The sequence below is a fragment of the Schistocerca piceifrons genome, chromosome 3, assembly GCF_021461385.2.
Source record: "Schistocerca piceifrons isolate TAMUIC-IGC-003096 chromosome 3, iqSchPice1.1, whole genome shotgun sequence".
In the NCBI taxonomy this organism is placed as follows: Eukaryota; Metazoa; Arthropoda; class Insecta; order Orthoptera; family Acrididae; genus Schistocerca; species Schistocerca piceifrons.
In genome coordinates this window covers 791,926,836-791,938,255 of record NC_060140.1, presented here as the reverse complement: position 1 = coordinate 791,938,255, position 11,420 = coordinate 791,926,836, and the positions used below count along the sequence as shown (strand labels likewise).

The 11,420-nt window shown below is 40.1% G+C and overlaps 1 non-coding gene across 1 annotated transcript; it reads right to left on the bottom strand.

Moving 5' to 3' along the window:
- Positions 1-757: 757 nt before the first annotated feature.
- Trnat-ugu lies at positions 758-832 on the bottom strand. The gene has a single exon. It is a non-coding gene; the product is annotated as a tRNA-Thr (tRNA).
- Between the last annotated feature and the right edge of the window lie 10,588 nt (positions 833-11,420).

Here is an 11,420-nt window from a genome sequence, read left to right as displayed (position 1 = left end):
GCGTCCGTCAGGTGTTGACATGCGCGGCATAGCCGAGTTGTACTTGCTGCCCTCAGTGGTGAAAGTAAAAGATCATCTAGTCATGGCCTTCCTTATTTGGCCGGACGTCTCTGGGCCGAAATATCGTGGCAGAATGTCGACGGGATCCGGCTGCCTACCCGGGATTTATTAGAAGAAGATATACGCCGGGAAAATTTCACGAGCTTGGAGATGTGTGCAGACGCATAGACGTGCAACTGTTGAGCAACCGACCGCTCAGATGAACCAAGGGGCTGTTAGCAGTTGCTGCGTATGGGCCTCCGCAGCAGGCGCCTGGTTTTTATGCACCATCTGTAAGATGTTCTTTGGTATGTACTGTGTGAAAAGTCTGAATGTAAACACTCGGGCTGGAGGACGGAGCCTTATGATCTCTGGAACGTTTTCAGGAGTTACCTGAGTATTATCGTCAATTCGGTAGGCGCAATGGATCCACAGAAGTATTAGTCTCTTGCTGGGGACCCCGTCCAACCCTTGGTAGAATTTGTTTTCCCCTAGGCACTTCGGCATGTACCAGCAAGACTATGCAACATATCACACAGGTCTCAGTGTAGGTGCTTGATTCGACGATTACCAAGCACCAGGATGAGTTTACCGTACTACCCTGTCCACCAAACACTCTGCATTTAAACCTAACCGAGAATCAGATTGGAATTATATATTAATACCTTCAGCTGATGACGGGCGTTTATATATATCAACGGGGATAGGTGAAAATGTGTGGCCCGACCAGGACTCGAACCCGGGATCTCCTGCTTACATGGCAGACGCTCTAACCATCTGAGCCACCGAGGCCACAGAGGATAGTGGGACTGCAGGGACTATCTCGCGCACGCCTCCCCCGAAATCCATATTCTCACCTTATATGTAGTGTCCTTACCCAACACAATCATTACTCGTGGAAGACATTCTTACCAAGTATCGTAAGAGTTCGTGCAATATGTGTGCATCCGCACAGAAGAAGGTCATGGCCTGTATATGGATATGGTGTCTGTTCTTTCGGACATATGAAAGATGAGAATGTGGATCTCGTGGGAGGCGTGCGCGAGATAGTCACAGGAGTCGCACTGTGCTCTGTGGCAAAGGTGGCTCAGATGGTTAGAGCGTCTGCCATGCAAGCAGGAGATCCCGGGTTTGAGTCCCAGTCGGAGCACACATTTTCACCTGTCCCCGTTGATATATATCAACGCCCGTCAGCAGCTGAAGGTATTAATATAATTCTAATTTCGTTATAGACGGCTGCAGGTCATCAGTGGTGTCTGTTCTTTCAGGCACCAAATCCATATAAGTACAACCGAGTATCTGTAGGACCACAGCGATCGGGCTGTTCGAGGCATGGGTCCTCAACCGAGAAGTCTAGGGCTTCTGGCCACGGCAATGAAAATGGCACGGCTCCACATTCAGGTCGGTACCTTGCATGGGGGCTTAATTAAATATATATGATTGAAAATGATTTTTTGTTTTTAGTATGTCCGATTACGCAAGTCTCGTAAACGGTTGGCCCTGACTAGTATTATTACGCTATCTGACTGCAAAGAACAATGTAAGAAAATTTTCGTAAACACAGTTAATTAATTAAGTCCCCAGCAACTATAAAACCTACAAAATCCAAGCACAAATGTAACTGTTCTGTATGTGGGAGTGTGACTCAACGTCCACATCTGGCACGGTTCTTTTCCAACAAGACAAGAATTTTTAAATATCAACTATGCTGACGTGACAAAAGAAATTTAGAAAAACTATAATTACGCAAGAAAACCAGAATTCACTCTAATACAAGAACACAAGCCAGATGCTTTGTTGACTGAACCTGTAGTGACGCATTATTTCAGACACACAGTTAATAAAAGAACATTGTAATTTTTACCTTCATATATATTGACGAAATGCACTCATTACAATAACATCTGCTATCTCTCCCATCAAATAACTGCATAAAACATGGAACAACACTCTTTACTACCACATCTCACTCCGACTTCACGACAAGCAGTGCCCACTAGCACATCTCGGTACGACTGACTACAACGAGCTCTCAACAAGCACTGTCTTCTACGATCTCTTAACACACACTGTGGAGGCGGCTTAATAGTACTCTTTGGCGCAATCTCTGGCGCAGTGGCACAGTGTAGCCACCTTTCATATGCCCCTCCTCCACAGGCCAGAATTTGATGGTATTTTTGCCAGCATTGGTGGTGAAAATACCACCAAATTCGTCCAGAAAAATACAGACAAAAATAAAAGATAATATTAATACCTAAATATCACATAATTAGTTAAAAATTTTGGCTTTGCACTGACCTTTTACTAACCTAATACATGAAATACAGTAAGCAATACAACTTCTTTTCATACATGTGACTTTACATAATAGTTTACACAATATACAAAAAATCAGTTTATACAAATGTTCACATAAAATGCTTTCAATGATTAGTTTATACAAAAAAAAGATACTAACAGGTGACATCTTTTCAGTAGAAGCAGTCCTTCAGTTGCACCCAGCAATGTTGAGAGCAGGTGCAGACACCAACAAGTGATATCATTTCAGTAGGAGTAGTCCATCAGTTGCACCCAGCAATGTTGAGCAAGTGCAAACAGCAACAAGTGACTTCATTTCAGTAGAAACAGTTCATCAGTTGCACCCAGCAATGTTGAGAGCAGGTGCAGACACCAACAAGTGACACCATTTCAGTAGAAGCAGTTCATCAGTTGCACCCAGCAATGTTGAGAGCAGGTGCAGACACCAACAAGTGACACCATTTCAGTAGAAGCAGTCCATCAGTTGCACCCAGCAATGTTGAGCAGGTGCAGACAGCAACAAGTGACATTATTTCAGTAGAAGCAGTTCCATCTGTGGCACCCAGTAAAGTTCAAGAGGTACACACAGCAACAAGTCACATTAGTTCAGTAGAAGCAGTTCATCAGTGGCACCCAGCAATGTTGAGTTGGTGCAGACAGCAACAAGTGACTTCATTTCAGTAGAAACAGTTCATCAGTTGCACCCAGCAATGTTGAGAGCAGGTGCAGACACCAACAAGTGACATCATTTCAGTAGAAGCAGTCCATTAGTGGCATCAGCAATGTTGATCAGGTGCACACAGCAACAGGGGACATCTTTTCAGTAGAAGCAGTCCATCAGTGGCACCCAGCAATATTGAGTAGGTGCAGACAGCAAAAAGTCACATCTCTCAGCAGAAGCAGTTCCAAAAAATTCACTAGCACTGATCACACTGTTTATCAGAGTTTATGAGCAGAAATTGAACATGTCCTAGTGGTACCAATCATGTAGAAAAGGTACAGGTAACAGTCCATAATTTTTTTTTTTTTTCAATCACTGACCACACAGTTCATCAGCAGAAATTAAACACGACCAAATGTCACACATCATGTTGAAAAGTGCAGGTAACAGTTCAGAATATTTATCTTCACTAATCAGACAGTTCAGGCATGAACAATAGTTTGAATGCACATACAAATGCTTTTACAGTAACATACAAATCATAACAAACACACAAATGATGTCAGATAATTGTCCTATTAACTATTACAATACACAAATACCAGTAAACCTATAATATTTATGGGTGTCAGTGCAAGCCACTACAAACAAATAAAATAATATTTACGAGATAGGTGGTTAGGATTAGGAAAGGAAAACACACAAAACACACTCATTCATCTTTCATTCACATTAAGTACTACTGTGTAACTGAATAGTGTTAACTGTGTAAATGCAATTCTGTCAAAATTTAATGTTCATCATGTGTATCAAGTAGTACTGGCAGCAATGTATAATAGTCAATAATAGTTAGTCAACGTCATAGTCATCATGTCAAGACCAATGTTTGCCAAGCCAGATCAAAATGTACTGTTGTTGAACAACTGTCAGTGAGCCAAGATATGCAATTACTTCCTCTCTTCAAAAAAAAGTATATACTGCTTAGTGATTTAACAAAGTGTGTATAGACAATCTTCCTTCTATTTGAGTGTTCTAGTCTGCTATCTTCATCCTCCTTGTTCCATAAGACCAACAAAAAAAAAAAAAAATATGCTCCTCACTTACTTTACCTCTTATACACCAAAACTCCAATAATCATCAGCATCACATAATCTCAATACGTCACTAATACTTCTTCAATACGTCGATACATATAACTCTTATCATCAATATCATTTACCTTACCTCTTGTCCACAAAAACTCCAATAATCATCAACTTCATATACTCTCAATACCTCAATAATACGTCGCTACATATAAACCTCAGCACCAATATCATTTCACTTCCATAACAACTCTTTCCTCTAGTCAGTCTCCTCGAACAAGTACAGATAAAATCCTAATGCAACTTCAATTCAGCATCCCATACAATCCGAAGACACAGTGTCCACACACAACCTCTGTGTAATCCATCTGACCCAAATTTTCTACTCATTATAAATTATAAACAAAGAAATGCATACATGACCTCTAACAGACTTAGTTCGAATAACTCTCAGTAATTAAGTACGATTACGGAGTGTGAATAATCATAATGTTTCAAAGTGTGTACACCACTTCAAGAATCATGGCAAACAGAAGCAAACATGTGGAGTATTTCTTGTGTCAAGTGTCACTTCCTATTTCAATTGCTCACGAAAAATGCAGTGTAATAATTGTCAATGGTCTAAACCTATTTTTGGTATGTCATGTCGTTAGCTTCCTTCCTATTAGCATAAATTTATACAGCTTCCATAAAACCTCAGCTCATGTGACTTCTATGACTTTCTTGTACTAATGTCGTTCGTCGAATTATAGCAGTTCATTTTCTTATCCTAAAATATAAGGCACTGAGCGTAAGCAAAACTTGCAATAGCGAGTAAATATACCAGTAGAGAACAGAATGTCATCAAGTGGATGCAGCACAATTCCTACAACGAGGCTCTGCCAAGCGAACAATCTATAATTAATACCACAGTGTAACCTAAACTCTATGTTCATACACAGTGTATCAGCATTTCTATATTCTAAATCGAAGAGTAGTTATGACAACAAAACAGAAATGTGTAAATATGCAATCCATACAAAAAGCAGCAAACATATATCTTACGTAATAAACAAGTCATTAGCATCATATCAGCCTGAGCAAATAAATGTTCATATGTCATCTTAGCAAGTAAACATGGATGCGCAAGCAGATAAATCCAAAAAGTATAACTTACATACATAATCACAGTCAGCACAATAAATCAGGTTACAATTATAATTTAAATAAATAAGCACAGCAGGCACATAATTAAAAAATATGACATCAGTGAAAAAGCAGTGCAACCAAGCGATGCATAATATATACAAATAACAACCCTGTTCATTAATCATCATTGTCAAATTCAGTTAACGTACGCAAGCGCGTCGCTTCACACGTAAATTCATAGAACATGAAATTAGCACAAAGTATGAATCACGTAATCGCGAGCAGCAAATTACGTCTAAAGTACGTACCTAAGTGGAAATTTGTTACCTGAAAATGAACTCAATTAATAGTTACCTTTTTTTTAGTTAATTAGTTTCTTCTTCGAAATTACATTCTTCCTGAAAATTTCTCGATAGCAAGTCGTCTTAACGTCGGACACGCACAGAATTTACCTGAAGTTCTTAAATATTTTATAGAACCGTATCCTGAAAAATACTGAATGTTAATAACATAATTCATCAAGTCACTATAGCTTTATACTGAATTTAGTCGGAGAAATTAAACTGTGTATTTGTTTACGGCTGTCAGTGCATTCGCACTGAGCGCTCGATCAGCTGTAGGCGCGTGACGTAGGAAGCAATTGTTTTCGGTCAACGACTGCCTTGTGCGGCGCGCAGACTTGATTGTTGCTTTGAGTATGTGCCGCCGCCAAAACACAGCGCGGTATCCTTGTACTCTCCGAATGTTTACATGTAGCTGTTAGTTTCTCTAAAGTATGTTATTCCACAAAAATTTTTACGTTAGATATGTGATGTATTCCCTTAGAGCGTCGAGATTTAAGAGTTTCTACTTCGACAGTGTTATCATGAATAATTTTGCGAATTCTATATGGACCGTTATAAAGCAGAAAAAATTTGCGACACAAGCCTTTTTCCTTTGTGCGACAAACGATGAGATTTAATTAATACCTTTTGACCAACTGACAAGATTTTTGAACGACCAGGACGTCTAGCTGATTTCTCTCTTCTAGCAGCCGCAGATGCAATATTTTGTAGAGCCAGGTTAACAACTTCAGAATGCCGCAGTTTCTGTGAAGGCGGAAAAGGAACGATTTCAGAAATGCGATTTGTTGGTACTTTATTTTTTAATATCAATAGAGGCGGTAAAGAAGTTGAGTCATTAGGAAGTTCATTCAGAATGTTTTGAAAAATATGAAGATACTGATCCCAAGTTCTGTGATTCTGATGACAATAAAGACGGCACAATTTATTGATTTCCTTCATCCATCTCTCTGAAGCATTAGATTGAGGGTGAAAAAGTGAAATGAAGATTGGTTTAATTTTACGACGCTGTAGACTACGAAGCCAAATTTTAGAGCGAAACTGTGATCCATTATCTGATATAGCCTTATCAACATGACCAACTTCTTTAAGAAAATGTTTGATGAAAGCGTTAGATACTGAACGAGCTGTTGCTTTTCGTAAAGGTGTAAAACACACATATTTTGACGTCAACTCCACTGCTACGAAAATGTACGCAAAACCATTAGAAGAACGAACCACTGGACCAAACAAATCGACTGCAGCCATCTCCTTTAATTTCGCTGGAATGATGGGAAACAACGGTGCTCTGTGAGAAATCGTTGGAGGCTTAGCCATTTGACATAATTTGCATTTGGCAAGAACAGATCGAATACGTTTTTCCATATTACTGAAGTAGCAATTTTCTCGTAATTTATGAAAGCATTTTCTGGGACCAAAGTGTGCATAACTGAGATGCGTATACCAAATCAATTTATTGACCCACTCATCAGGAATACAAACTAACCAAACGGAGTTGTCGACCGATTTTCGTTTAAAAAGAATGTCATTGCGAACTGAATAGCATCTAGTTTCTCTGGATCAGGAAGAATACCTTCTGTAGCAATAATGTGACCGAGAAATTTCACCTGAGAACGACCAAATTCAGATTTTTCCAAGTTCACTGTCATGCCAACTCGTGCAAAGATACGTAACAATGAATCCAAAATTTTGTTGTGCTCACTCCAAGAACGTTTAACAATAAGAATGTCGTCAACATATGAAATAATATTGTCACGAAGATAAACAGAAAAAATTTCATTTAAGCTACGAATGAATGCTGCTGAAGGTACAATAAGTCCAATTGGTAATTTACGAAATCACTTTTAGGTACAATTAGTCATATCCGGTTATTGTTTAATTACTCACTAGATAGATTGATAGTCGAAGAGTTGGTTTGACAGATGCAAAGAATAGTAAAAGAGTAGGTAGCGGTACAGAAAACTAAAAGAGAAACAGCACCACTACAGCTCGGGGCCCTATGCTCGCTACCGCACATATTCACTTTAGAGTAGTGAATCCCCTGAGGACATTAATAACTGCACATAATTTCTAGTTTGTGACTTAATGGCAACTTTGGCGGAAGTGCGTACATAAATTGATCTAACCATGCACATGGATGTATGTCATTCTTAGAATTGCGGAAGATCTTAAATTTCCGGACAGTCAAAAAGTGTTCATAGTCAAAGTTTTCGCCTCGTGGCGACAAAGACCTACCGCGTCTGTCCCGGTCCGAATGTCGATTATTGTAAAGTTCGCGCGCCTGGCGCTCTCTTGTTGCATCCCGTAAATGAAACAAATTATTTTCTTCTAACCCCTCTGCTACCTGTGATTCTAAGTTCCTTCTGCTATCTTTTCCTACAATTTCGCCTTCGATCTGCTTGACTTGCTTTCGTAATGCCTCAAATTCCCTTTTCACGCGTTCATTAAATTTTCCCTGATTTTCAACATGCTTATTTATGTTCTGATACTCTTCGGTTTCTGCAAATGGTAATGGAGCTGTATCATCCGAATCTCTGTCCCCATGTAAACTAAGATTTGTCAGTTTATCTGAAATTTCCTCCACTCTTTCCGATAAGTCACCAAATTGTTCTTTCTGTTTATTTACGTCTTCCGTAAGTGTCGCGACTCGGGTTTCAGTATTGTCACATTTGGTAGCTAGCTGTTCATATTGTTGTGTTAGGTTATTTAATCTGTCATTTGGTGCGGATCCTTCGATTCTCTCAAATATTTCTTCCTTATCCTTTGCACGTTGTAAATTTAACTCTGAAAAATTCTGTACTATCACGCGATCTCTTTCTTCCTGTTCTCTATCCTGTTCCCTTTGTCTGATTTCTACTGCAATTAATCTATTATTGTGAGAATTCAGAATCGGTTGTACTTCTTCCCTGATTTCTTTCTTTAATTCATCTTTCATATTTTTGAAACATGTCCCTATTCTTGAATCTAACCGTGTTTCCAAAGTTCCCATCTCTGTTTTAATTGTTCCAATCTCTGTTTTTAATTCAGATCCAAACCGTGTTTCCATTGTTCCCATATCAGTTTTAATTTCAGATCGCAAAGTTCCCATCTGTGTTTCCATTGTTTCCATTCGTGTTACCATTGTTCCCATTTGTGATCCCTGTGAGTCTAACCGTGTTTCCATACGTGCTCCCAAATTTAATATAGCACTCATCAACTGCTCCATATTAAATTGTTCAGAATTCTTTTCGCCCCTAACATTTCCCACAAAACTAACTTCCTTCTGCATAGCCATAAGGCTATCTGTGTTCGATACTATTCCAGAATCTTCTGTCATTAATCTCGTATTCTGTAAATTTTCTGATTGAGAAAAACCTTGAACTGGTTCCGGACTGTCTTCCCGACTTATTAAATTGTTTTCCACTTCATTATCCATCATGCTGTTTTCCTCTGTTGGCGAGTTCGCCATGTCAACAATTTCGTCATTCTCACTATCCATCATTTTTGCCTTTTTCATAGATCGCGTAATCATTTGCAAAACATACAAAGAATTCGTCACTGTACGAAAATTACACACGGTGACTCTTTATCTCAACAATACCATTCAAATGCAATGACTCCCTCAAACACGATCAATCGAACAATTGAAATAATTGTACTAAATTGTCAAACCCGTTGACAAGACAACAAATTTAATTCTGAGAAAAAATACCATTAGAAGAATGACAATTACCAAATCTACACATGCAAAATAGACTACAATTACTAACTACAAATTACTACAACAATACTACAGTCTACAATTTTCACAATCAGAAGAATCCAAGGGACGATCCGAAGCAGCGGTCGCCACGTGCATGGGGGCTTGTTAAATATATATGATTGAAAATGATTTTTTGTTTTTAGTATGTCCGATTACGCAAGTCTCGTAAACGGTTGGCCCTGACTAGTACTATTACGCTATCTGACTGCAAATAACAATGTAAGAAAATTTTCGTAAACACAGTTAATTAATTAAGTCCCCAGCAACAAAAAAAACCAACAAAACCAATAAGCACAAGAGTCACTGTTCTGTATGTGGGAGTGTGACTCAACGTCCACATCTGGCACGGTTCTTTTCCAACAAGACAAGAATTTTTAAATATCAACTATGCTGACGTGACAAAAGAAATTTAGAAAAACTATAATTACGCAAGAAAACCAGAATTCACTCTAATACAAGAACACAAGCCAGATGCTTTGTTGACTGAACCTGTAGTGACGCATTATTTCAGACACACAATTAATAAAAGAACATTGTAATTTTTACCTTCATATATATTGACGAAATGCACTCATTACAATAACATCTGCTATCTCTCCCATCAAATAACTGCATAAAACATGGAACAACACTCTTTACTACCACATCTCACTCCGACTTCACGACAAGCAGTGCCCACTAGCACATCTCGGTACGACTGACTACAACGAGCTCTCAACAAGCACTGTCTTCTACGATCTCTTAACACACACTGTGGAGGCGGCTTAATAGTACTCTTTGGCGCAATCTCTGGCGCAGTGGCACAGTGTAGCCACCTTTCAACCTTCCTGAATTTCATTAAACCTCTGAACTCGGACCAAATGTCTTTGTCAGTGTAGGTTTCTGTGGTTCATTGACAACACACTGAGCAACTGCTAATGTTCTCTGTGTTAATGCTTTAATTCAACGCTTAAGGGGGCAGTAATGTTGTCCACGACAACAGTGCGCTCACACATCGGTACCAGGGCCCTGGCCGCTTCACTGTTGTTGCCAGCTTACTCTGGTTGGGTCGTGTGTAGTGCAGTGCTCAGAGACTATGGCCCGACATACCAACCAGGAACAGGCCTATGGTCTTTGCATACGTACTGGCAAACGGTACTCGGACAGTGACAGTACCGGGAAATGTGTTCCCGCCGACAGCACCAAAGACTCTTTGCAACAGCATTTCTTCGTTTTCGTGAGTCAGGTCCTTTTATGGAAACGCGTAACTATGAATGTCCTTGGAGTAACAGGTGTTAAACAGCACTTGGCTGATGACTCTCCTGCGTGGGATAAACCGGACGACCACAAAAAAACATTTTCCACTACAGCTGCCATTATCCGTATCATTTACAAAGCATGCTGGCGTTATTACCTACGAACATGCCTCGACGACGACTGTATTGTCGCTGGTTTGTCACACATGCTACGACAGTACTGGGATTTCTGTCATCCGTTCTTCCTTTACAAGGCTACCCTTATGAGGGTCGGTATCATCAACCATCACCATCCACCTTCGGGCTGTGCAGAATTCCCATGTTATGGTGACAGCTCAACATCAGCACTGCCTTAGCCTCGGTGTGTGGGCGAGGATTATTGGTGGCCGTCTCACAGGACCAGTTATCGTTCCACAACGCCTCACAAGCCACGTGTATCAACACTTCCTGCGAGTAACCCTCCTTGTATTGCTGGAACAACCGTATTTGTTGGTACTAAGGGTAAAGTGACTATTCATCATGGTGTTCCGGCTCACTTCCTCATTTCGGCGTGGAGGAAACTCAACATTATCTACACTGGTCAGTGGATCGGACGAGATGGTCCAGCCGCATGGCCCACATGGATGCCAGACCCCAACCCTGTGGGGCACCTGAAAGAAGTCATGTATGCGGAGGCTATCCCGGGCGTACAGACCCTGGAACAATGCATTCATGCCGTCTTTGATCCTATTCGGTTGCAGGATGGCACGTTTGAACGTAGACGTCAGTCGCTGCACGTCGCAGTTTGAAAACCTTGTCTTATGGTGATCTCATCGTAGCATGTGGTACACTGCAGTTTACTGTATAGGCATAACAAATTAATAAATGCATCATAGCATAGAGACCATGCAG